General features: G+C 55.6%; 1 protein-coding gene across 10 annotated transcripts in view; it reads right to left on the bottom strand.

Moving 5' to 3' along the window:
• The window catches only part of RBFOX3 (RNA binding fox-1 homolog 3), a 527,173-nt gene that overhangs the window by 385,630 nt on the left and 114,545 nt on the right, over nucleotides 1-26,998 (bottom strand). For all 10 annotated transcript variants that reach the window (XM_012453562.3, XM_064369725.1, XM_064369723.1 and 7 more), the window contains exon 2: nucleotides 11,622-11,764. The gene's annotated coding sequence lies outside the window, so the exon portion shown is untranslated. The remainder of the gene's footprint in view (nucleotides 1-11,621; nucleotides 11,765-26,998) is intronic.

Below are 26,998 nucleotides of genomic sequence, written 5' to 3'. Positions count from 1 at the left end.
GCTTTCTGCCAGCTTCAGTGACGATACCTGACGGCCATACTGCAAAGCAGAGGTGAGTCCTGGGTCCCTGGCCCCCCTGCTGCTGGAGGAGGCCGGGACACATGAAGGGTCTCTCGTGGGACCCACCCGTCATGGCTGGCTCTCAGTCGTGGAAAGTGGGGTACATGACTAGCACTGGTCAGGGTGCAACACTTGGGGTATCCCCTGAGAAATGAGGGCAACACATTTTGCAAAGAGCGTACAAGGCCGGACAAAATACTAACTAATTCAAAAATCAAGACGACCTTGCCTTGGCAACTTTTGGAGCAACAGAACGGTTTTGAATAGCGATCGATCCAATGACTTTCTGGTTTACAGATAGACAGTATTCCAGCGCCACCTCTGGTCACCCCTGGCCTGAGGGACATTTGTTTTGGTGGCCGAGGCAGCTGCCGGTCACCCAGCACTGTGGGTGCAGGTATGAGCTTTCTCAGCTACAAACAGCACAACATAACGAGGGAGGTGCGCACACATCTGTCTCCTCCCCGTGGACTGCAGTGTTTAAAGGACAGTCATCACCCAAAGTGCTTCGTGAAACAAGAAAAGGGCTCCGTGAGTGCTGTCAGGTGAGTAGCACCGCCTGCCTCCCCGTGGCCAGGGTGTGTGCGGAGCCTGGGTGGATGCAGGCCGGGGGGCGGGCCCAGCCCCACAGACACTCCTGCATCACACCTAGCGTCCCGCGTACGACCCGGGATCCCACTGTTCTCTAGGGTCGAGGGAGAACACTTTAAGAGAGGCGACCAAAGCTGCCCGGCACATTCTATCAAAGACGCCTCAGGAAAACCCTTTATGGAAACCTACTATGTGCAGCACGGTGGGAGAAACGGAGGAAGCTGGAGCCTGTGCCCTTAAGGAACCCAGAAGGGAAAGGGGACAGGTGAGGGGAGACAGGAGCAAAGGCAGTTCCGTGCGCAGGTGACGAGGATGTGCAGGGCCAGAGGGCAGGAAGCTGGGGTGGGGGCAGGCTCTGGGTCATGTCCACTTGGCCTCCACCCCAGAGAGCAGCTCCCCAAAACCTGGAATGATGAGTGTGCCTGACAGAACCAATCTGAGATAGACCACAGACAGCGGCCGTGCTAGCTGGTGGCAGAGGCCTGGGAGTGGTAGCCCTTAATTATAATTACATATAACATAATAATTAATAATTATAATTTAAGGTAGCCCTTAAATTATTTTGAAATAAGAATCACAAGAAGTTGCAAAAATAGTACAGAAAATTCCTGTGCACGCCTCTATTACGCACTGAATTGTGCCCTTTCAAAATTTGTTCGTTGAAGCCCTAACCCCCCGTACGTTAGATGTGACTGCATTTGGAGATGGGACCCTTACCAGGCCATATGGGTGGGCCCCATCTGCTCTGGCCAGCATCCTTCTAAGAAGAGATCAGGACACAGACATGCACAGGTAAGGGACGGCCATGAGAAGACACGGGGAGAAGACGGCCATCTACAAGCCAAAGAGAAGCCTTCCAAGAAACCGGCCCTAATAGCAACTCGATCTGAGACCTCTGGCCTCCTGGATTTTGAGAAAATGAACTTCTGTTGTGTGAGCATCCAGGTTAAGGGGCTTCATCACGACAGCCCAAGCAGATCACATACCTCCCCACGTCTCATGAACACCCTCCATCCTCTCTCTCTCTCTCTCTTTTTTTTTTTTTTTGAGACAGAGTCTTGCTCTGTTGCCAGGCTGGAGCAGAGTGGCACAATCTCGGCTCACTGCAACCTCTGTCTCCTGAGTTCAAGTGATTCTCCTGCCTCAGCCTCCTGAGTAGCTGGGACTACAGGCGCCTGCCACCACGCCCTGCTAATTTTGTGTACTTCTTTAGTAGAGACGGGGTTTCGCCATGTTGGTCAGGATGGTCTCGATCTCTTGACCTCGTGATCCGCCCACCTTGACCTCCCAAAGTGCTGGGATTACAGGCGTGAGCCACTGCGCTGGCCAACTATCCTCCTTTCTCTAGCGAGGACACTGCCCTGGGTATGCTGGTCAGCTGCAGAGCTTACTGAGACGTGACAGGTCTGTGATCTGACGTGTGCGGCCTCTACACCAGCACTTCCAAGCTCTCTACGGTGAAGGACTCATTGGTTTATTTCCAGGTCATTCTGGACATATATTTGTGTTGTTTCGTTTTTCAAGACGGGGTCCCGCCACGTTGCCCAACCGATCTCAAACACCAGGACTCAAACAATCCTCCCACCCCAGCCTCCTGAGTAGCTACGATGACAAGCCCTATGCTTTTGGTGTTTAGAAAACCTATATAAAAAAAGGAATCACTGGAAAAATGGAATAAAGAAGACACAGTAAACACAAAGCTCAGGTTCTTACAATTGGACTCGTCAGACCTAAAATGACTCCAAATGATTGCAGAAGATTCCAAATGCTTACTTTCAGCTTCTGCACTCAATTGTAGGGATCGGGAGCGGCAGCTCACCGGCGGGCCCCCGTCCACGCCCTCACTTTGAGAAGCCGGGATAGGGGTCAGGTGAGACAGGTCCTGAGCCTGTTGCTAGGGGGCTGCTGTGGGTTCGAATTCTGCACGGCCCTGGGCTGATGGTTTATCAGCAGCTCACCTTCCTCACAGAGCCTGACGTGGAACTGCCATGAAGATTCACGATGATTCATATAAATTTTGGGACGAGAATCTTGGGTAAGATAACCTGTGTCATTCAGGGACGTCAGCCTGATGGCATTCCAGGCCTTGCGCCCTGTTCTGGACACTCCGGGCACACGGATGCCTCCCCCATGAAGTTGTGCTGCGAGTGTGTTATTTGCTCTTCGTTGAACTTGGGATTATCTTTGCTTTCGGGCCTCCCATCGTGCTGACATCCTGATGAACCACGCTGGCAGCTGCAGGGGCCACACCCAGCAAGCTCCCTGCAATTCCAGCCATTACTCAGCAATGCTCTGCGATGCAAGGTCACTCGGAAACACCATCTGTCCAAGCTCCTTCTCCCCTCCTACCCCAAAGGAAAAATTATTCCGTTCCGCCTCCATGTTGCTCCTCCTCCTCCTAAAAGCACACACACTTTCTCACACACACACATGCACTCACAAACACACAGTTGCATACACACACTGGAACACACACGCACATTCATACACGCACTCACACACACTCACACACTCACACACACATTCACTTTCGTATACACAGTCAAACACACTCACATGCACACACATTCACACACATACACACTCACGTGCACTTACACGCACTCACACACTCACACGCACTCACACACATGCGCTCGCTCACACACTCACACACACGTGCAGAGCTAAAGTTAGGCTTGCCTTGACCTCTACTTCTAAATTAATTTTCCTTCCTCAGGCATCTGCAGGCGCTCCTGTTCTGTTCTTCCCCCGGCAGAACGCAGATGTCTTTGAGAGCACCAAGCCTGAGAACACTTGGTATATCCTTGCAAATCGGGTAAAAGAATAATTTTCTCCTAGTCCACACAAGTCCTCACTTGCCCCTTCACCCTTGCCGTGGAATTCACTGGCAACCCCCTCCGAGGAATGTACACGTCAGTGCAGAAAAACAAAATGAAGAAACTCTGGAATCACTTTGAGGGGCCTCAGCCCCAGGTTCCATCTAAGAGTAAAGCCAGCAAGATCCACTCAGGCGCTCGGATGCCGTTGACTCGGCTCCTTGATAATAACCCATTTTGAATCTAAAACGAATGGATTTGTAGAGATCTGAGTGGAATGCTCTCATGTTTCTCCACCCAGAATGTCTCCACGACTGCAGTCACCAGTTCTGCAGTTACTGCTGCGTGATGGGGCCTGTTTGGATCATGTTTGCACACATGTGTCAACATGCCATCCTGGAACACGAGGGCTAACCCTCCTTCCCCTCCATGGATGGTGACAGTCATTTATTGGCTCTCACTGAAGACACGGCCCTTATCGACGGGAACTCAGCATCGCAAAGGGTAGGCTGTGCACGTGGAGGGAAGACCAGGAGCAAAATCCATGCAGGTCACCTCACTCACATTCGACTTTTGCACCTGCAAACTTCAGTGCAGCGCAAGCTCAGGATCTATTTCTGCCTCGATTTCCCCTCATCCCCCTGTGCCATTAGTTCCTTTTCCTAGAATCCTCACGGGTCTCCCCCAGCCCTGGACTCTCACCTCCACCATCACCTCCTGGCTCAGTCCTTGCTGCACACCCACTGGCCTGCCTCGCCGCCAGAGCCCCGTGTCACTAACTTCAGCATCCCTGTCCGCCCAAAAATGTGTCCACATCTCTCTCCCCAGAGGTCTCTTTTTCCCTCTGCTTTGCTGGCCTGACTCCCACCCTTCCTTCCAATACATTCCTTCCGCACCTCAAGAGCCCCCGGAGAGACCCCACGGCTCCCCTCCTCTGGCCCGGCTCTCCAACGCCTCCCTCTCCCACGGGCACAGTGAGACTCCCGTTTCTCTCCTGTGACAAAAGTGTGCGCCCAAAACTTGCAGCACGAACTGTTTATTTTTAGGTTGAGATTTGGGGTCTGGCTTTTTAATTCTTAGTTTGTTCTCAAGTCCGATCTCAGCAGTGGGAGGTGGGAAGTGGGTGGGGGACTGAGAAGGATCTCAGCCGATCGCACCAGGCGCCTCCCTCTCCTCTGGGTCTGTGAACCGCCTTCTGACCTGGGGGCCTGGGGCTCTTCCGAGGTCTCCTCCGACAGCTCCAGTCATTCTGGCATTGGTTTTACTGCTCGGCCTGTACACCTTCTTATCGTCATCTTAAAATTGGCCAAGGGATTGTTCTTTTCCAGAATCTCTCAGTATCTGGGTGAGATCAGGGCTGTGAGGGCCGGGGACACCGTGGGATGAGTCGTGGGCTGAGTCGTGGGCTATAGGGTGATAGCACCTGGGCTCTCCTTCCTCCTTGGCAGCCTTGAAGGATATAATAGGTAGAATCATGTCCCCCCAAGACATGTTCCAGCCCTAACCCCCAGGACCTGGGACTGTAGCTTTAGTTGGAAATAAGGTATTTGCTGATGTGATCAAGTTAAGAGGTGGCCCTAATCCAGTGATGGGTGTGCTAAGAAGGTGAGGGAAATGAGAACACACACGCACATGCACACGCATGCATGCATGCACCCACACACACCTGCATGTACACATGTACACACCCATGTATGCACACACGCATGCATGCACCGACACACATGCATGCACATACATACACATCCATGTATGCACCCACACACACCTGCATGTACACATGTACACACCCATGTATGCACACACACATGCACACATGTACACACATGCATGCACCCACATGCACACATGTATGCACACATGCATGCATGCACGCATATACACCACACACACAAAAATACACACACACACAGGAAGGTCACGCAGGACACACAGGCAGACAGGCATGGGGTCGGGGGCATGCCTCGCCATGATGGAGGCAGAGACTGGACTCACAGTGTGTCTATAAGCCAAGGCCCCCAGAGTATGGCCAGTGGTCCCCAGAGCCGGGAGATAGGCCTCCGTGTGCCGGGATGGCTTCTCCCTGAGAACCAGTCCCACTGCCACGCTGACTTTGGATCCTGGCCTCCAGGACTTTGCAAGCACGAAAATCCATCTTCTGAAGCCCCCTGTCCATGGTGTGGTGCGATGGCAGTCACAGGACACTGACACAGATGATCTGAATTTTGAGCCCCACTGGCCAGGCTCACTGTCCCAGGGGCTGCACCTGGCACCCTGGGCTCTGGGGACCAGCCCCTGCTGGCTCCTCTCCTTGGATTCTTTCCCTCTGGGGAGCCGCGGCGGGACCCTCCCGTGCCCTCCAGTGCTGGCGCCTCATCTGGAAGCTCTTCTCACCCTTAATTGTTCTTAATGCTTTAACACAAGGAGCGACTAATGGGCTCTAATTGGGAGTGGTGTCCCGGGGAACCCGCTGACAGCGCCCTCGGCGACCCGCCCAGCCTCCTCCGCTGCTCACTCTCCGAGCTCAAAAGTCATCAAGCAAAAATATTGGCCCATTCGTCTATGTTTAAAAAAATGTCACACCAATGCCAAAAAGCAGTTTTATCCTTCAGCCAACAAGTATAGGGCAAAGAAAAGGATAGAGGCGAAGCCAAAAGCAGATGGGACAAAATATCACAAATGCCACTGAGGTCTGTGACATCTGCCTGGAGACAAAGAGTCCTTGGAGGCAAACCCCACTCTTAATTAAGGGGGCGTGGAGGATTCCAGCCACACATTTCCCCCTGAAGGGGGATAAGCCCTCTCTGGTGTCTTCTCATCTCTTCCCCGACCCCTGTGAGGATCATGTGGTGACTGCCAGGACACCAGGACTGCAGAGAAGGAGCCGGATGATGGAGCGGACAGGCAGAGGTGGGGGGGGGTGGGGGCGGAATTAGGGGCCCTGGAAGAGAGAGTGCAGAAAAGGCTGAAATGCACACAATTCCTCCATGGGGTGGGAGGGAAGAGAGAGACAGAGACAGAGAAGGAGGAAGAGGAGGAGGAATGAGAAAGGAAAGGAGTAAGGGGAGAGGAAAAAGGAGGAAGAGGAGAAAGAGCAAAAGGACACGGAAGAGGAAGAAGAAGAGGAGGAGGAGGAGGAAGGCTGGGCGCAGGGGCTCACCCTATAACCCCTGGGAGGCCGAGGCGGGCGGATCACTTGAGGTCACAAGTTTGAGACCAGCCTGGCCAACATGGTGAAACCCCATCTCCACTAAAAATACAAAAATTAGCCGGGCGTGGTGGTGAACGCCTGTAATTCCAGCTACTTGGGAGGCTGAGGCAGGAGAATCACTTGGATCCGGGAGATGGAGGTTGCAGAGAGCAGAGATCACACCACTGCACTCCAGCCTGGACGACAGAGCGAGACTCCATCTCAATCAATCAATAAAGATAAAGTTTTTTTAAAAATCGGGGGGAGGAGGAAAGAAACAGAAGCAATGGCGTGGGGCCGCGGCCTCATCTTATGTTCTGGTTCTCACAGGTACATCCTCAGAGCGTGTTCTGGCGGTGAACAAGCAGGGCAGCAGAATCAAGGAGGCTCAGAATGAGGGCTGTGGTGGCTGAGTGTGGCACCCTTCCTAAATATTTTCCAAACACATTTACCAACAGAAAAGGAATCACGGATGTGTTTAGGACCCAGGTCTCCAAAGACTGGCTGCAGCTAAAGTCTTCACATTAAAATACTGAATCCAAGAAGGAAATAAGATGCCCCTGCAGGAGGGAGAGACCCCAGCCACATCCCCCAGCTGCGCACCGCCTGTTCCACCCAGGAGCACCCAGGACGGGCTCGCTGCAGGCCTGGGAGCCACGTCCCATCTGCTTCCGGTGTAACTCCACGAAGCCACGATCTCCCTCTCCCCGACGCCAAGCAACGCCCACGCCTGTGCTCCAGAAAGCCCCGCGTGCATTCCCACTGCTGATACGGGCAGCCTGCGCTAGGCCCTGGAGGGTACCATGCTCCCCTGTGATGGATCCCAGTTTAACAGCTTTTAAAAACAAGCAGACAAGAGACAGCCATGATGGATGAGTGCAGGAAGAACGCTCATTTGGAGATGATTTATGGGAAGTCACATGATGTCACCCCCAGGGTGGGGGCCGGGGTAGATGGATGAGTTCTGATAGTGCAAGCTGCGCTACCACAACAGGCTCACGCTCAGCCCCACGGCGCGTGGCAGCCCTGCTCCCGTCCCATGCTGTCTGCATCAGGGCAGAAGACTTTGTTTATCTCTCAGCTCCAGAACAAAGGTGCTCCCCGGCCCCCAAAAACATCTGGAGAAGAGACAACCGCCCCCACTCCCTGGCTCCTCCAAGTGACCCCAACAATGCACAGCAATGTGGTTTAGCAAAATGCTGATTCTCCCACGAGAGAGGCAAGGCGGAGGGGAAAGGAAGGGAAGGGTGCGGGTTGGAGGAGCAGATGACGCTCTGCTGGAGTTTCTGCTCAGGCCCATCTCTTCCCTGTGGACCTGAAAGACCCGTCTGCCCCAGGCCCCAGCCACTACATGTGACAGACAAATCTCGTTTTGCAGCAGATTAATTCCATCCATGTTTTTAATAAGGACTTAGAATTTACTATACAGTAAAACCCAAATTGAATCCATATTTAAAGGGATGAGCTTTAAAATGGGATCTAATTGATGGGACCCTTTCCAAGGCAGGGGAAATGAAGCAAGGCCGAGGCAATGTCCCAGGAGGAAGTGGCTTCCTCCCCACACCCTCCTTTGAAGCGGGGACTTGCCTGCGGTGATGGGGAGCCATGCTCGAAGGCCTCCTTGGCAAGGCCATTACTGAATCCGAAATCCCAGCACCGCTCACTGGCAGAAGCTCCTGCAGGCTCTTCCCTGCCCGGGTTTCTCCATCACGGATCTCCAAGCCTCTCAGGAAGCCCCTTCCTCTAGTGACATTCCTCTGGGCCACGGAAGGCATCCATGTGCCAGAGCTCTGGTGGCCCAAGGGGTGGTTTTGGCAGCCCCTTCTCTGAAGCCCATGTCCAGGCCACAGGGAGAAGAACCCAGCACCACGTGGGGCAGGAGGGTGTCTGCAGAGGTGCAGAGCTAGGCACACCGGACCTCAGATTCGTGTACCTGGCCCACTTCCTTCAGACATCTGCCACCTACCCTCCTGAAGGTGATTAAAAGGCAGACAGAGCCTCAAAGCCACACGCAGGCCTCAGTCTGCATTGGTCTTTGCTCAGAGGGGCTTCCCCCTCTCCCTTTGACCTCACCCTTCTAGAGAGGGAAGACTCTCAAATGCAGATTCCTCACTTTGCAATTCAGAGCGCACCTCCTGAATCAACAAGGGGCTGGACAGTGAATGCACCAGGGGAAGCAGCTCAGGCCCAGAAGAGCTTGTGGGGCGACCCCAGCAAGCCCTGGACTTCCCAGACCCTCCCTCGGGGGTGGGCTGGGCCCTACAGCCTCCTTCGTGGAGGCAGCAGAAGGGGCGTTTTCAGAGGCGCGCAGGAGCTGAGGCTACTGTCATGGCCTGCAGCACATCTGCACTTCGCAGCCCTCCCCTGAGGACACGGCTACCCACATCTTCCTGGAACTCGGCGTCTGAGGTTCCAGAGACAGAGTACGATCTCAGGGGGTTGCTCGTCCTGCACCGAGGCCAGCCCCATGCCTTGTGTCCGATAGACATTTTCTCAGAGATCCTGCAAGCATGGTGACCTCGGCACAGAGTGACCTGACCGGGAGCCGTGGCGATGTCACACTGGCACTGCCGTCACTACGACACTGCAGAGAGCCCCGGGGTGGAAGGAGCCAGAAAGCTTGGTGAGATTCCTGCCCTCTAAACAGTCACATTGCTGCGTCTCTGTCCTGGTACAGGCTGGGGTGCATGGCTTTCCCCTCTGGGTTCCCTGCGGGGTCCCTGATGGTTTAGGGAGTGGGGTGACAGCCGTTTCAGCAGAGGAGGGGAGTTGTTGAAGGGCCTATCTCAGACGTGGGCCCAGATCCACTGCTCCTCTCCTCCTGGGCCCGTGGCAGAGCCAGTGCTCCCGGGGACAGAGTGGGACAGTGGGTCTCTCGGTCGTCCCCAGCTTCCGCTCATCCCCCTCACAGAAGGCACAACATCTTCATACGACTCAAATCAGGCCATTCAATCCCTCGCTCAGAGCCCTGCAGTGGCTCCCACAACCCTTAAGACAAAATCCAAAATCCTCATCGCCAACCTAAAGGCCTTTGTAGCCAGCCGAGGACCCTCCACGTCATCTCCCTCCTCCACCTGCACAGCCCCCGGGCCCTGGGATGCCAGCCCTCTGGCTACTTCTCCAGCACGCCCGCCCCTGGTTGCCTCCGCACGTTGGCACTGGCCGTTCCCTCTGCCTGGAATGCTCTCCCCTCAGACTTCCCGGGGTCCTCCCTCCCTTCCTTCCATCTCAGAGCACAGCATCAGCACCCGAGGCCTGCCCTTCTGCCCTGCGCAAGCCGCAGCCCCCACCGTTCCCTGTGGTCTTAGCGCACTGCATTTATCTTCACAGCCTCATCAGCGCCTGGCATACATTTATTCTCTGCATCCCTGCTAAAATATAAGCACCACGAGGGCCGAGACTTGACCTTGTCTCTGCTGCGTCTCCAGCACCCCAAAAAGGGCTCAGCAGATCGGGGCTCTAGACTGTGGACTGAATAATGCAGTACAGTCTGGATCAATGAGCTATGCCAAGAAGACTCTGGGGAGCCCTGGAGCAGAGAAGAGCACCACGGCCCTCACCAGAGAGAAACAAGCAGCGCACGCCTGGAGCTGCACCAGGCCGTGGGCAGAGATTTCCAATCCTGCGGGCTCTGGAAAGGGCATCTTTGATGGGTACTGGAGGGACCAGCCTGTGTCCCAGCCTCTGGTCTCTTTGCCCAGGGTTCTTGACAGCATCATCTGCTCAGCACAGAAAGGGTCATCCCACGAGCCCGCCTGCCTGCATCAGGCTCCAGTCCTCCCTGTCCAGGGTGGCTGACCCCCAGCTCTGTGCTGGCCATCAACAGGGAATGGGCTGCACAGAACCCCACGGACCCCCACGGCAGTTTAGGAAAGAATTCACCTGGTGTCTGTCCCTGGTTCCTGGGAGGTGATCTCTCAAACCTCTGGAGTTTCCAGGGGACAGGAGCATCTTTTGTTATTCATAACAAGCCACGTCTGACCACACCTGACATTGTGCTGACCTGGCAACTCACAGTGAACCTTAGGAAGCTTCAGGTGTGAGGCCCACCGTGAAGGTGATTAGAGGGTTGGAAATTTCACTCTCCACCTCAGGGAGCAGAGAGGGGCTGGAGACAGCTCAGTCACGTGACTCAGGGAGCTTTCGGTTGGTGAAGTCGGGGGCGAAGCAGCAGGGTGGCGCATCCTAACTCCACGGGGAACAGGGGTAGGTGCTTCCTGCCCAGCACGCTGCCCGGCCTCACTCTGTGTGTATCCTTTATCACAAACCTGGCATTTTTAGTGTACTGCTTTTTTTTTTTTTTAGTTCTGTGAATCACTGCAGCAAATTATCAAAACTGAGGGATCCTGGGAACCTCCGAATTTGCCATTGGTCACAAATGCAGGTGGCCCTGGCAGCTTGCATTCGAAGTGAGAGCCATCTTACAGAGCGCTTTGCTCAAACCCTGTGGAGCCTGATGCTGACTCCGGCGCTGAGTGTCAGAGCTGAACTGCAGTCACCCTCTGGGGGCGGGAACGGAGCCATCATGCCGACCCTTCTAGAGTCACACAAAGGCTTCAGGGCCCGCCCTGGGCTGTGGGGCAATCTGGACAGCAGGGCAAGAACCGTATGGGGGAGGGTCAGGTCCGACCTTGGCCTCTATGACATCTTTGCCAACACCAGACAGCGGACCCCCACGCCCTGCCCACCTTCCTTCCAGGACTAACTGCCCCGCAGCCAGGCTGATGGGCTTCAGGGTAAGAATGGTCACTCCTTAAAAACTCTACCCCGTACCTTCCTGGACGTCCGTCAACACTCCCCGTCCTACCCCACAGACACCATAACCTGAAAACCAGAGACCAGCACAGAACGCCCCCAGCCCACAACCCTTCCTGTAAAATAAAATCGCAGCATTAGAACGTGTTTCCTCCACAAATGCAAACTCTGGGGATGGGCATGGTGGACACGTGGGGCCGCCTTACCTGGTAGCGGGAGGTGAGGTCTGCTTTGCTGTACAGGGAGGCCCCAGAGGGGCTGTTTCTGGACGGTCCTTGGCAAGGAGGGTTGCCAGGGAAGAGCAGGTATCACAGGAAGAAGGTTAGGTTCTCACAGACAGAATTTCAACCTGCAGGAGGAAGAGAAGCAAGTAAAAAAAACTGCCTTTGAAGGAAACCTCTTCCTTTTGATCTAAAACAAACATTTGGTGTTAATAAACAAGGAGGGGCGCAGCTTCAAAGGCAACTGTTTGCCACCAGGGATCGGTGCCCTCCAAAGGGCACTTTGCTTTGTACGCCCCAGGGGAGTAAAAGGAGCCCTGTAGAAAACACATCATTAGGACCCTATCGCCAAGCAGCCACGGCGCAGTCATCCCCGGTCTGCCCCTCTCCCAGCCCACTGCCACTGATCCCTTAACCCCAGCCACTCCTCCACTCCGCCATGCCGGCCCCGCCCCGTCGCCTCTCCCACCGCCGCCTGCTTGCTTCCTCCCCATCCAGCCGAGATTCCAGGCCCCACCACTGTCTGCCCTCTCCCAGCTACTATGTCCCTCTCTCTTAAAAATATTCATCAGATAATGTCACTGTCCTGATCTGGCGACACGGCCTTCCACTGATGTCCTGTGTCATTTGGAAGAAATGCTTAAAGTTGCTTCAGTGGCCTGCAAGCTAGGTGAATCTGGCTTATATGATTTGGGGGACTTCCTAAGAAAATAAGATGCAGCCAGGTGTGGTGGCTCACGCCTGTAATCCCAGCACTTTGGGAGGCCGAGGTGGGTGGATCACAAGGTCAGGAGTTCGAGACCAGCCTGGCCAACATGGTGAAACCTCGTCTCTACTAAAAATACAAAAATTACCTGGGTGTGGTGGCAGGCACCTGTAATCCCAGCTACTTGGGAAGCTGAGGCAGGAGAATCACTTGAATCCAGGAGGCAGCGGTTACAGTGAACTGAGATTGTGCCACTGCACTCCAGCCTGGGACACACAGCAAGACTCCATCTCAGGTGGAGTGGGGGGGGGGAAAAGAAAGAAAGAAAACAAGATGCAAGGTCTGGCGTGGGGCCCACGTGCTCACAGACAGCTTCATGGTCAAAACAAGATGCAAGGTCTGACGTGGGGCCCACGTGCTCACAGACAGCCTCATGGTCAAAACAAGATGCAGGGTCTGACGTGGGGCCCACGTGCTCACAGACAGCTTCATGGTCAAAACAAGATGCAAGGTCTGGCGTGGGGCCCACGTGCTCACAGACAGCGTCATGGTCAAAACAAGATGCAAGGTCTGACGTGGGGCCCACGTGCTCACAGACAGCCTCATGGTCAAAACAAGATGCAAGGTCTGACGTGGGGCCCACGTGCTCACAGACAGCCTCATGGTCAAAACAAGATGCAAGGTCTGACGTGGGGCCCACGTGCTCACAGACAGCTTCATGGTCAAAACAAGATGCAAGGTCTGGCGTGGGGCCCACGTGCTCACAGACAGCCTCATGGTCCAAACAAGATGCAAGGTCTGACGTGGGGCCCACGTGCTCACAGACAGCTTCATGGTCAAACCAAGATGCAAGGTCTGACGTGAGGCCCATGTGCTCACAGACAGCCTCATGGTCCAAACAAGATGCAAGGTCTGACGTGGGGCCCACGTGCTCACAGACAGCTTCATGGTCAAAACAAGATGCAAGGTCTGACGTGAGGCCCATGTGCTCACAGACAGCCTCATGGTCCAAACAAGATGCAAGGTCTGACGTGGGGCCCACGTGCTCACAGACAGCTTCATGGTCAAAACAAGATGCAAGGTCTGGCGTGAGGCCCACGTGCTCACAGACAGCTTCATGGTCAAAACAAGATGCAAGGTCTGACGTGAGGCCCATGTGCTCACAGACAGCCTCATGGTCCAAACAAGATGCAAGGTCTGACGTGGGGCCCACGTGCTCACAGACAGCTTCATGGTCAAAACAAGATGCAAGGTCTGACGTGGGGCCCATGTGCTCACAGACAGCTTCATGGTCAAAACAAGATGCAAGGTCTGGCGTGGGGCCCACGTGCTCACAGACAGCCTCATGGTCAAAACAAGATGCAAGGTCTGGCGTGGGGCCCACGTGCTCACAGACAGCTTCATGGTCAAAACAAGATGCAAGGTCTGGCGTGGGGCCCACGTGCTCACAGACAGCTTCATAGTCAAAACAAGATGCAAGGTCTGACGTGGGGCCCACGTGCTCACAGACAGCCTCATGGTCAAAACAAGATGCAAGGTCTGACGTGGGGCCCACGTGCTCACAGACAGCCTCATGGTCAAAACAAGATGCAAGGTCTGGCGTGGGGCCCACGTGCTCACAGACAGCTTCATGGTCAAAACAAGATGCAAGGTCTGGCGTGGGGCCCATGTGCTCACAGACAGCCTCATGGTCAAAACAAGATGCAAGGTCTGACGTGGGGCCCACGTGCTCACAGACAGCTTCATGGTCAAAACAAGATGCAAGGTCTGACGTGAGGCCCATGTGCTCACAGACAGCCTCATGGTCCAAACAAGATGCAAGGTCTGACGTGGGGCCCATGTGCTCACAGACAGCTTCATGGTCAAAACAAGATGCAAGGTCTGGCGTGGGGCCCACGTGCTCACAGACAGCCTCATGGTCAAAACAAGATGCAAGGTCTGGCATGGGGCCCACGTGCTCACAGACAGCCTCATGGTCAAAACAAGATGCAAGGTCTGACGTGGGGCCCACGTGCTCACAGACAGCCTCATGGTCAAAACAAGATGCAAGGTCTGACGTGGGGCCCACGTGCTCACAGACAGCCTCATGGTCAACCTTCCTTTGCCTGCAGGGCTCTCGACAGTCTGGCCCCATCTCCTGGCAAACTCCCTCTCTTCCCTGCAGCCCCGCTGGCTTCCTGGCCATCCCTCCATGTAGGCGCATGCCTCCCCCACCCCACCCCACCCCTGCACCATGCCTTTGCACATCCACTGCATGGAATGCTCTTTCCTGCACAATCGCAGGGTTCACACCTTCCCTCCCTCCCTGCCTCGGTGCTGCGCACATAAAGCACCTTTCCAAGGCCATCGAGGAATACAACGCCCCATCAAAATAACCACCATCCCTGTGGCATTGCCTTCTCCTTTTCCCCATGAATCTCCTCCTGGGGACGTGCTGATTTCGGGTGGATGTGCTGGGATCCCATCCCGCTTTGCCTCCAGTGGAATGCAGTCTCCATGAGGGCAGGCACTCACATCTGCTGGATTTAGTGCCAAATCCCCCGTGCCCAAGATGTGCCTGGCACATAGCTGGGGTTCGCTCCATATTTTTGTGAATAAGTAAATGAATGAACGAATGAGCCCACAAAAGTTACTCCCCCATTAATACTTCTGGGTTTATTTAGAATCGCATCCCACCATCGCAATGGAGAGCAGGAATTCCCGGGAAACGGAGGTGGCCAGAGGATTCCGTTTGTGTAGTTGGTGCGGGCTGGCAGGGGCAGGAGGCACCCGAGCCTGGGAAGTCTTCTGCTTGCTTAATTCACTCCAACCCAAACAGTGTGCGTGCCATCGGCCAGACAGGACACAGAAACGGTGGAGGAGATCCACTCTGATCAGCCCAAGAGACGGTTGCTGAGGTAGAGTCATGAGATGGGGTGGCCAGGGAGTGGCTGGGCTGTGTGTCCCTGAATCGCCCCCACGGCAGAGAAATACCTGGGGACAACTGCCTTTTCAGCAACCGTTGGTGCCAAGCCCGCTGCCTGCTGCTGGACGTGGGAGCCACTTTTCAGTGGCAAAAGTGTAACTAATATCAACGACTCCATGGATGAAATGCAGCTAGGGAGGTGGCTGGAAGAGGGTCTGGGTGCAGGGGTCCTGGGCAGTGGACTCGGGTGGAGGTGGCAGGCAGCCCAGGTTGGGTGGGAAGGGGTCCCACGAAGGGGTGCTGACTGGTGGGGAGGAAAGCAGGCGGCAGGCTTCTCTGTGACCTCAGTGCTTGATTCTCAGCAGGAGCACAAAAGGCCAGGGCTGGAACTCACACTGCGCCAGGCCCTGAGCAGGGAAGTCTGGAGGGGACGGAAGCTCTGTGGCCTAGCCCCCTCCGAGCCTGGCGACCATACCCTCACATAGCCCCAGCTTCCAGCTGCTCCAATGACCGGAGGAGCAGAAGCTTCTGAAAGCCCTCCAGTCTCTCCTGGTCCTCTTGGGGCTTTCAGGGAGATAACAGGATGCCCTTCTGGCCCTGGAAGTGATTCCAAAGCATCTGCTTTAACTCCCAGTGTGGCCTCCTCCCCAGACAGGGCTCCCAGAGCCAGCATGGAGGCAGGTGGTCCAGGGAGACTCCTGCCCCTTCTCTCTCCCACACTCCCAAAGCAGAGGCGGCCCAGGGCCTGGCCGGGAGGAGCGGCTGGGGAGGGAGGGCTGTTTGCGGGGGCGTCACCCTTTCTGGCTTGTCAGTGCTCTTGCCTTCGAGGTGGACGGAGCCGCCCTCCCCAGATCAGCCCCTGCAGGGGTGGCCCCACAGGAAGGAATGGAAACAGAGGCCATCCCTGGGGATACCAAGTCATTCGCCAGGGCCACATGGACACTGATGCTGCCCAGCCTGGCAGCTGGTCCAGGGCCAAGGAGCCTAAACCCTTGAAGGAGATGGGGAGGAATTAGAGGGAGTAAAGACGGCAGGGGAGACGTCAGGAAGGAACCCAAGGGAAACCCCAACCCCGCCGCTCCCCTCCCAGCACAGAGATCATAAGTGTCATGCCTGAAATGCAGGCCACCTTCTCCAGGGGCAAATGCCTTCACTTCTCTCCAGAGGCTGAGCTAAAGGGGGTGCCCCGGCACCCACACACCTCTCCGCTGAACCTTGCAAGCCAAGATCGTGGGAGAAGTTATTTCATTTTAACTGGTCATGCCCAGCCCCGCCTGCAGCCTCTTGCTTAGAGGATGGAGACAGGAGCGGTCCACAGGCCCCAAGTCGAAGAGGGGCGGGCACCACCCCAGCATAGCCACCTCTGCCTGGGCTGGAGCCTCCTTGGCCTTGCGGTTGGCGAGTCCCCAGGAGCACTGCTGCAACCCTCCCCAACCCCCCGCGGGCCCAGTCCTGGGGCTGGAGAGGAGGCCTGTGCGCCCTGCACTCCTCCCGCGCTGCTGGCTCCACAAAGGCACTGTGTCCCAGCCCCACCGATGGGCCCAGCCTGGTTTGGTTTTCCTCCACCCGAGCTGAGTGGGAGATAATTTAACAGCTTGTCCCCGATTGTAACGGCATGTTTTTCCCAATCCGCAGTGGGAAACACCATCCATCACCCACAGAACACTGGCCGATGGCTCCCTCCGCATGCACCTCTGTGCCCCAGCCCCCACTCCTTGGTGCCTCGGGGTTTAGGGGACCGCAGGGCTCGCCCTTAGGCTCACGGCTGCCAGAAGGAGTGGAACCATGGTGGGAGGCAAAAGATCCAGTGACCAAGTCCCCTCGAAGGCTCTTGAGACCCCCCAGCCCGGCAGGGGTGGGAGCAGAGTAGGGCGCTGGGAGGGGAGCTGCAGGTGGCTTCTCAGGGCAAGCAGCCCAGAGCAGGGGCGGGGCAGGGACCAGGGAGGGCGGGGCCTGGTCCAGGCCATAGCCTGCCATTTCCCCACTTGCTGGGACAAAAGGGTCCAGTCTGTCTTGGGATTGAGCTGCGTCCTCCTCATTCTCTAAGCCATATTTGTTGCCCCTCACCAGGAGCTGAGCACAGCACTCAGAGCACAGCAGAGCCACAGGGACACTCCATTGTTGACCTGCAAGGGGAAAAGTCTCTGCGGCCTCCTCAACTCCCCCTCACCTCCCCCTTTCCTGGGAGGTCAGGTGGGGAATTCCGAGACCCCATCCTGTCCCCTACCCACACGTGTGCACACATTCTCACGTATGCACATGAGCACAGACGGGCCATCCCCAACCCTACCCACCACCTGCTTTGCTTCTTCAGGACCTAATCCCCTTGCTATAATGACAGGGCTGCCAAATAATATAGGAGTCCAGGGAGAGGCTTAAGCACCCCCAGAAGGCTGGCCATGGGTAGCAGGACCCCCGGAAGAGCTGGGAAGCGTGAGGAGGCTACTACCTAGGGTGAGGGCTGTCCCTGGGGCTTGGAGGGGGGCCTCAGTCCCAGAGAAGGATTTTAAGACCCCGCGCCCCCATCTGCAGCTGGCCAGTTTCCTGTTCCCTGCTCTCAGACTGGCAGCTCCAGCCTGCTGTGGAGCCAGCCGGCACTGCTCCGGAGGCAGAACAAGGTTCGGGCAGCCCCTGGTGCTCTGCCCCCTAACGGCCTACTCTCAGATTCTTGTCACTGGAAAGAGAAGATGGAAAAATAAACATCTAGACTTCTATAAAGTGTCATTTTTTTTTTCTTTGAGACAGAGTCTCACTCTGTTGCCCAGGCTGGAGTGCAATGGCATGATCTCGGCTCACTGCAACCTCCGCCTTCTGGGTTCAAGCAATTCCCCTGTCTCAGTCTCCCAAGTAGCTGGGATTACAGGCATCCACCACCACGCCTGGCTAATTTTCTTATTTTTTAGTAGAGATGGGGTTTCCCACGTTGGCTAGGCTGGTCTCAAATTTCTGACCTCAGGTGATCCACCCGCCTCGGCCTCCCAAAGTACAGACACACAAAGGGAGCCAGAGGTAGGGGAAGGTGTGAGAGAGACCGAGGGAGGGAGGCTCCTGGGGACCAGGCACGTTCACCCAGCCTGGACAGGGGAGGGTTGGGGAGGGCTGTGGCAGAGGTGTGGACGAGGCACACGAGGTAGCTAGAGCAGAAGCCACAGGCAGATAGCCCAGGAGAGACGTGCTGGCCAGGCGAGAGGAGGCTAGGATGGCAGGCCCTGGAAGGGCAGAGAAGGCAGGAGTCAGATGACCTGTCCCGGCTGGCCATGATGACCTTGGACTCACGAGTTGCCTTTGGTCAGAAGTGTGGGCTTGTGTTGACCGAGATGCTGCCGAGGCCGTGGGGGCCAGAAGCAAGGGACAAGCACGGCTAGGAAACAATGTGCTGAGATGGGGGAGGGGAGAGCCCGGCCGAGTCCCCATCCCCATCCGCGTCCTCAGCCCCATCAGTGTTTGCTCACCATCGTGCCCCCGTGCCCGGACAGTGCCAGCACACTCTAGGTGCCCAGCAGTTCTGGTGGAATGAATGCTGCAAAGAAGGCAGGCAATCTGGGTGAGTGGTGTGGGGCTGGGGAACGCTGCTGATGCAAATTCCTAGGTGACCTGAACGCCAAGTGAGATCAACAGGAAGTTGTCACTGCTTAGCATCTGACCACGGGATGGTCTCAGGCTCCCGGAGGTGGGGGCGAGGTGGAATGACCTTCTCATTCTGTATGGCAAAGCAAACAGACGGAGCCCACCTAAGAGCCCAGGCATCCCGAGACCCTCACACTCACAGCCTCCATGCAGAGAGGACAAACAGCCAAGCATACATCCTGGATTCCTTTTTCCCAGATCTCCAAATAGAAGGGCACACTTAGACTTCAGGACTCAAGGACAGGCTGGGGACATCTCTAGTCCTTTATAAATTAAGGGTCATCTGAGGACGTGGCTTCATTTATGGGATTCAAGATGAGGCACCACAGAGAGGCAGAAGTGGCCTGTGAGTTGAGGTGGAGCCGCCCAGTCTCACTCCCCGCTCCCCGGGCCAGCCGACAAAAAGCACATGGGGGAATGAGACCATGGCCCCTCTCTGGGCAAATGCGGCCCTGCCCGTGCAGGACTCGAATTCTGAGGCTGTTTCTCTGCTCAGGGCATCCTACACTCCATTCTCTGCAACAGCCTGGCGTGACTTGGAACATTTCAGGAATGGCAAGGGAAAAGCTTGGAGCAGGACCCACAGCCCTGGGTTCTCCTCCCAGCCCATCACTGTGTCACCTGGACGTGCTGACTATCCCTGAGCCTTTCCCATCAACTCACAGGAAGCAGCTACTATGCGCCAGATGCAGGCCCAGGTGCCGGGCATTCAACAAGGTGCAGCAGCAACCCATCCCTGCCCAAAGTGCCTCGGATGTCACCTTCCCTGCCCCCTGCACAAGACACACAGAGAGAAGACACAAAGGGCTTTGCACTAACTCACAGCTGCAGTTTCTCCGAATACTCCAAGGAGTCCAGTGACCTCTGAAGGCCACCAGAGCCACAGGCCTCTGTGACGGTCAGACATGGGCTTGTGAAGGAGCCGTTTAGGGACATAGCATAGGGGACTCTGAGACCAGGGGCTCCAAAGGAAGGACCCTAACATCATCCCAAATCAAGTCTGGGTTTTTATTGCATTTTGCTCATCTGTTTGGTTTTTTTTAACGAAGATATCGATATCACCAGAAACATGCCCACATTCTTATTTGGCTTTCTGGAGGGACTCAGAAAATGGCATTTGCAGAATCTCAGAAGACTGAACTTGCACATTTTAGAATTGGGCTTTTCTCCCCAAACTGCACCTATGCTGGTTCATTTTATTGCAGAAAGGGGAATGTTTTAGCCTTCTAGTCCTGCCTGGAAGAAAGTTAAGAAAAAGAATCAGAGTAGTGCTAAGGATTTAACATTATTTTTTGAGACAGGGTCTCACTCTGCCACCCAGGCTGGAGTGCAGTGATGCGAACATGGCTCACTGCAGCCTCTACCGCCCAGGCTCAAGCAATCCTCCGCCTCAGTCCCCCAAGTAGCTGGGACTAGAGGCATGCACCACCATGCCTGGCTAATTTTTGTATTTTTTCTGAGATGGGGTTTCACCATGTTGCCAAAGCTGGTCTGGAACTCCTGAGCTCAAGCCGTCTACCCACCACAGCCCCCAGAGTGCTGGGATTACAGATGTGAGGCACTGCGCCTGGTCCCACATTCATTTTCTAAAAGAACAGATTTCTCCAAATGCACTGGAGCTGCGCACCCTGCCACCTGCAGCATTTCCTCAGGCGTGCAGCCCTCAGGAGCCTGCTCAGGGTGCAGGTCCGTAAGGCACTGCTCTCGTTCCTCCCTTTTTTCTTAAGCCAGCTTCTCCCTGGGTGCCAGCGGCCCCACTTCTACCATTTTTTCTGGTTAATCCCTCTCGTGGTACCTTTCAGGGCTGCTGGCTCTGTTCTCTTCCGTTTCTCATCGCCCCAATTCCTCCTCAGCCTCTGCACCCCCCAAACACCAGCTCCTAACCGCAATCAGAGTTTAAAATGGGTCTTGAACTAAGACAGCAAAACTTGCTCTTTTTTTAACCAAGACGAAACCAACATGGATGGAGCACCTCATTTTAGCAGAAACGATTACAGGGAATATGCAATACTTGGAATAAATGAACCTCCTCCACCCGTTTTTAAACCGCTCTTGTGAAACCAGCTTAATTCCTGGCTCCCCTCATGCCTTCTGAATCCTGTCTCCGGCGAAAATAATTTGGGTTTCGTTCTTCTGGCATCTGGTGGGAGTCAGTGACAAGTTTACTGTAGCAGCCCTTCTGTTTTAATACCAGTGTGTTTTAATGATACAGTGTACCTTTTGGTATTGTTGAAATGTTACATTATTCAACGTATCCAACGGGAAAGGGAAGGGCCTTCTGTAATTTATGTGTCCTCAGTGCTGTGTTTAAAGCTTGCAAAGTGGAGGGCTGTAATTTGGGAAGCAATTTTCCCCAAGGTCGGGAGAAGAGTTTCTGGAGGAGAGGCTGGAGACTGCCTGACCCAGGCTCCTCGGGCTAGGGGCCTGGAACCCTGGCCATGAGTCTGAGCCCAGGGGTAGAGAGTACCCCAGGCCCTGAACCAGACACGTTCCCCAAAATACCACAGCAACACATCCTCAGCCCAGCTATGGCTGGCTTGCTAGGCCACTTGGGTTCAAGCACCTCATCCAGTTTCCAGGTCCTGGCCCTTCCAGAGAGCACCATTCGTGTGCTAAACATCCATGAGTCCCTTCTGCATGGATGCAGGGCGCAGCTGGGAACACCAGGTGCCCTGTTCCCTGAGCAGCCTGCAGTGTAGAGAGCGGGCACAGGTAAACCACAGCCCCAGGAGAGGTGGGGTACGGGCTCCTACGAGACGGCAAGCCCTAGAAGGTCAGGGCCTGATTTTTCTCGGTGCCTGGCACACTCCAGGTGCTAAGCAAACATCCCCGAGTGAGTGCATGAACGAGTGAGGCGCCGATAGAGAGACGTGGGTGACGGGTGTCTGGGAACCTAAGCAGAGGTATTGCACCCAGGGGAGGGTGTTCTGGCTTCCTAGGGTGGGTGACTGACCCTGGAGTGAATCACAGAGGAGAGGGGAGGGGAGGGGAGGGGAGGAGAGGGGAGGGGAGGGCAGGCACAGAGCCTTGGACAGAAGAGGTAGGGGGCATGTCATCTAGGGAATACAAATAATAGAGGAAGTTTGGGACTGGGGGTGCCAGGAGACGAGGCCAGACATGTAAGTCATGAACCAGATGAGGAAGTACCTTCAACACCACGCCAAGGACTTAAAAAGCCGTCTGAGGAATTTTAAGCAGTGGACGATGCAGACCTGGGCATTAAGAAGCACGCTCTGGTGCCGGTGTGGGCCGGGTAGAGGGGAAGAACCAAGGCAGGAAGCTTAGTGGGGAGGCAGCACAGGCGATCCCATCGAGTGACTGCGAACACCAGGCCTCAGTGACCAGTCCCACCCACATGGGAGATTAGAAAGACACAAGCCGCCGCCCAGGTTTCGGGTTTGTCCAACAGCATAAACAGGAGGTCGGTTTGTGATAAGGTGAGGAGGAAGAAGGTGGCCTTGGGAGACCGAGGTGTCAGAGGAGTTACAGTGCAGGGGCCTTCAGCCTGGCGAGGGCGTCCGTTACCACATCACCACCTGGAGCTCACTCTGCTGTTCCTTACACCTTTTCCTATGTTAAAAATGGCACAAGGCTGGGTGTGGTGGCTTATGCCCATAATCCCAGCACTTTGGGAGGCCAAGGCAGGTGGATCACTTGAGGTCCAGAGTTCGAGACCAGCCTGGCCAACATGGCGAAACACCGTCTCTACTAAAACACTACAAAAAATTAGTCGAGTGTGGTGTCACACACCTGTAATCCTAGCTACTCGGGAGGCTGAGGCAGGAGAACTGCATGAACCCAAGAGGCGGAGGTTGTAGTGAGCCGAGATCACGCCACCGCACTCCAGCAGGGATGACAGAGCAAGACTCTGTCTCAAAAACAAACAAACAAAAAATGGCATAATATGATGTTTCAAGGCCGATAGGGCTGAGCTCACAGTGGACATGCTGTTTGAAGAGCCCTGGGATGTCCGGGAAGGTTGCTGGTCGGGGGTGGTGCTAGCATCTAAGCTGGAGAGAATCCTGTCTGCACTGGGAACTGTGGCAGATGAGCTTCAAGACAGTCCCTGTGTCTTCACCTCCTGGTGCCCAGAGTTGTCCCCCTACCTCCCCATCATACCAGCACTGGTCTGTGTGGCCAGTAGAATTCAGCAGAAGTGAAGGTTCATCAATTTCAAAATTAGGTCTTAAAAGACCTCCATCTTTCTCTCACTCTGGAGGAAGTCAGCCGCCCTGTCATTAGGACACTCAGGCAGCCCTACAAAGAGGCCGACCTGGAGAGGAACAGCAGCCACGAGAGAGAGCAGCTTGGAAGCAGACCCTCCAGCCCCAGTCGAGCCTTCCCATGCCTGCATCCCCAGCCAACATATCAACTGCAACCTCGAAGGGATGCTGAGCCAGGCACCTGGCTGAGCCCCTCCCAGATTCCTGAACCTCAGAAACCATGAGCTAATAAATGATTGTTGTCTAAAGCCATTAAATTTGGGGATGATCTATTACACAGCAATAGATAACATGGGGATTACAAAAAAAATATGAATGATGGCTGGAGCAGAGGCATGGACGAGACTGCCAAGTGAGAAGATGGGATGAGAGCAGATTACAGAGGTGGTGAGGGTCACACTGGGACACGCCAGGAGGCAGTGGTGGGAGAGAAAGGCTGTGAGGAGGGATAAGGAGGAACCCCCAAAAGAAGGAAGACAAGGCTGAGAAATACCACAAAATCCCAAGGATGAGAGCCCTGTTAGGCTGCTCTTGCACTGCTATACGGAAATGCCTGAGGCTGGGTCATTTATAAACAAAAGAGGTTTAATTGGCTCCCCATTCTGCAGGCTGTACAGGAATTACAGCGCTGGCATCTGCTCCTGGTGAGGTCTCAGGAAGCTTCCACTCATGGCAGAAAGCGGGGGTGGGGGCGCAGGTGCATTACAGGGCGAGTGGGGAACAAGAGAGAGGGGAGATGGGGGAGACACCACCCTCTTTTAAACAAGCAGATCTCACGTGAACTGAGGGGCAGCTCACTCATCACCAAGGGGATGGTGCCAAACTGCCCATGAAGGATCCGCCCCCAGGATCCAATCACCTCCCACCAGGCCCCACCTCCGACACTGGCGAACGATTTCAACATGAGAGCTGGAAAGGACACACATCCAAACCGTCTCAAGAGCATTTCCAGAAGGAGAGCATCAGATGCTACAGAGGTCCGGCAGGATCCCGGTTTCCAGGGACCGAGTTCTCCCCTACCCTGCCTCATCCAGAACTTCTCACCCGCCACCTCCCTGCCTGGCTGCTGGCCCCATTGCATCTCCCAGACCCCACCCCTGGGGTCTTCAATCTTCAATGAGAGGCCTTCCCTGACCACCCAAGCTAAAGGGGCCCCCAGCCCCAGTTCCCGGTCACTTTCTGTCACAGTTGCCTGGCATTTGTTGCAAGTTGTGATTATGTCTTCATCTGCTTCTTTACTCAGTCATGGTCTATGAAGGCCAGGAAATATCTGTCTTGTTTGCTACCATAAACCAAATGCCTGATGAATCCTAGGTTCTCAATATTTGTTAGATAAATGGAAAGAAAGAAAGAAAGATGAAAACCCTGAGGCTCACCTGGAGGCCCAGTTCAATTGGTGGAAAAACCCTTTCCCTCCCCCAGTCACACACCCGCCTCGGCAGTCGGGCTCCTTGGCTCCAGAGGAAAACACAGCTGGGCTGCGGGAGGAAATGGGGAAGGACAGGAGATTCTGAAGGTGACCCAGACCAGCTCTTCCATCATTCTAAAAGTGGGGAAGCTGGACACGGTGGTGCATGCCTGTAATCCCAGCTACTTAGGAAGCTGGGGCAGGAGGATCACTTGAGCAGGGGAGTTGTGGCCAGCCTGGGCAACATGGCAAGACCCCATCTCCTATCTCCAGGGCAACATGGCAAGACCCCATCTCCTATCTCATACATAAATAAATATTAATTAAAATGAGAGTCTGTAGGAAGTCCAAGAGGCCACCGTATTTCCTTAAAGTATCCCACAAACACTGACAGCCTAGGCGGTGGGGCCTGTTTCCTCAGCAGTTCAGGGTCTTGGTGGGGAAGCTGGCAGCCACACAGGGCGGAAGAAGATGCAGTGGAAGGGGTGTGGCCTGAAGGCTGACTGTCCCCTCCCCGCTGCCTGCCCAAGCTGTGAGACCCTGGGCAAATTGAAAAACCTCTCTACACTTCCGCAGCTCGCCTGTAAGCAGGACTGCTCCCACCGCACAGGCTGGTGGAGCATCACCAGCAAAGCACCTGGGCCTGGGCCAGAGCCTAAGTCCACACTGCCATGATTTCAACCGGTAATTACAATGCACTTCAGAGAAGCCACACAGAGCTCCGTGGACACAGGGAGGGGTGGCATGGGCCAGGGAATGAGCAGCTTTCTGAAGGAGGTAACAGTGGAGGCTTGAAGGAGCGGGAGGCGTGGAGCAGAGAAGCAGCTCAGAGACATAAACTCTCCCATGCCCAGGCAAGGAGGCCAGAGGGCCTGCCCAGCTGAGGGCTTTCGTGGAAGGACCCAGGCTGGAAGTGAGGCCCACCAAGGACTGAACCCAACCCTGCCTGCGGGGCAGCATCTGTGGCTAGTGGCACGGTCACCAACACCAGTATCTGGGCCAGGGCCACAGCCTGAGACAGCCACACCCGGCAGAGGCACAAGAGGACTCACACGGGCCATGCGGAGCTGAAGGTCAATGATGTTCCTCTGAACAGGGAGCTGGGCGGTCCCCGAGGAGGGCTTGGAGCCACCCAAGTCTGCTCCGTCTCTGAGGGTGGCTGTCTCTGTACAGTGGCCATCTGGGATGTGGAGGGTGGCATGTTCTCCACAGTTCAGGTTCATCCCCACGCTGGCTTCCCCAGGTGCTGTGCCCACTTAAGAGTCGAAGCCCCCTCCTCACCTCCCATCCTGTTTCCCGGCCCTCTGGGGGATCTCCACAGGTGAGTTACCTGGCTCAGGTAGGGTGGGAGGTGAAGACAGGGACTTCCCCGTTGCTTTTCTCCCACTTGGAAGTGAGGCCTTGAAGTAGCCTTCCTGAAGGATAGATGGGAGGGACAGCTGGCAGAGGTCGGGAACACCGGGAGGAAGCAGAGAAGTGCAGGGAGTTGGGGGGTGTTGGGGACTTCAGAGAGACAAGGAGGGGTACTAGTGTGCAATCCAGGATGGGGTGGGGTACGGGGCACAAGGAGGCAGGAAGGGGGAACAGGGGATGGAGATGTGGGGTGAGTGAGGGGGCAGGGATAGGTGCAGGAAGGCAGGAAGGTGCGGGAGGGGTGCAGAGGGTGGGGAGGTGGGGGAAAGGGTACTGGGGCAGGGATGGGGTGCAGGAAGGTGGGAAGGCGGGGGAGAGGTGCAGAGGGTGGGGAGGTGGGGGAAGCGGTACAGGGGCAGGGATGGGGTGTGGGAAGGTGGGGGTGGGGTACAGAGGGTGGGGAGGTGGGGGAAAGGGTACTGGGGCAGGGATGGGGGTGCAGGAAGGTGTGAATGGAGTGCATGGGACAGGGACGGGTGCAGAAAGGTGGTTGGGGGCACAGGGGTGCAGGTGGAGAGAGGTGGGGGAGAAGGTATGACAGGGTGGAGTGCAGGGGCAGGGGAGGGGCATGGACACTCACTGTCTGGGTGCAGGGGTGGGGTGGCAGAGGTGGTTGGAGGGGCAGGGGGTGGATGGGGTGGAGGTGAAGGCAGAGGCCCCTGCAGGCTGGGACCCTGCGCTCCCCCAGCCTCGGCACAGCCTGAGCAGTGGCAGCATGGCAGGTGGGAACCCGCAGAGGCATGGCCCCTAGTAAATGGGGTTTGGATGCAGAACAGCCGACATGCTCTCTGAGACTGGCTTTACGCCACACATGGAGGGGACCGAGACCTTGATAGGATGCTAACTTTTGGAAAGTGGAGAGAAATGGAGAGCGCCAGCGAGAGTCCCCCTCTTCAGGGCTACTGGTGACCCGAGGGCTTCTGGGAGTTCAGAGTAGGCACTTTCACTTCTGGGTCCTAAAAGCCAGTGAGGCTGGATGGGACTCATTCCTTGGCGTCCTGTTACAGCAACAGGAATGACCACCGCGCCTCAAAACCCCCCCGGCTGGCCCTGAGACCTCCTTCTGCCCACGGCCTGGCT

Source organism: Aotus nancymaae, unplaced genomic scaffold, assembly GCF_030222135.1.
Source record: "Aotus nancymaae isolate 86718 unplaced genomic scaffold, 86718_ANA_hifiasm-v0.15.2.pri h1tg000089l, whole genome shotgun sequence".
Lineage (NCBI taxonomy): Eukaryota > Metazoa > Chordata > Mammalia > Primates > Aotidae > Aotus > Aotus nancymaae.
The sequence above is the reverse complement of the archived record's forward strand: the minus strand, read 5'-3'. Positions and strand labels throughout refer to the sequence as shown.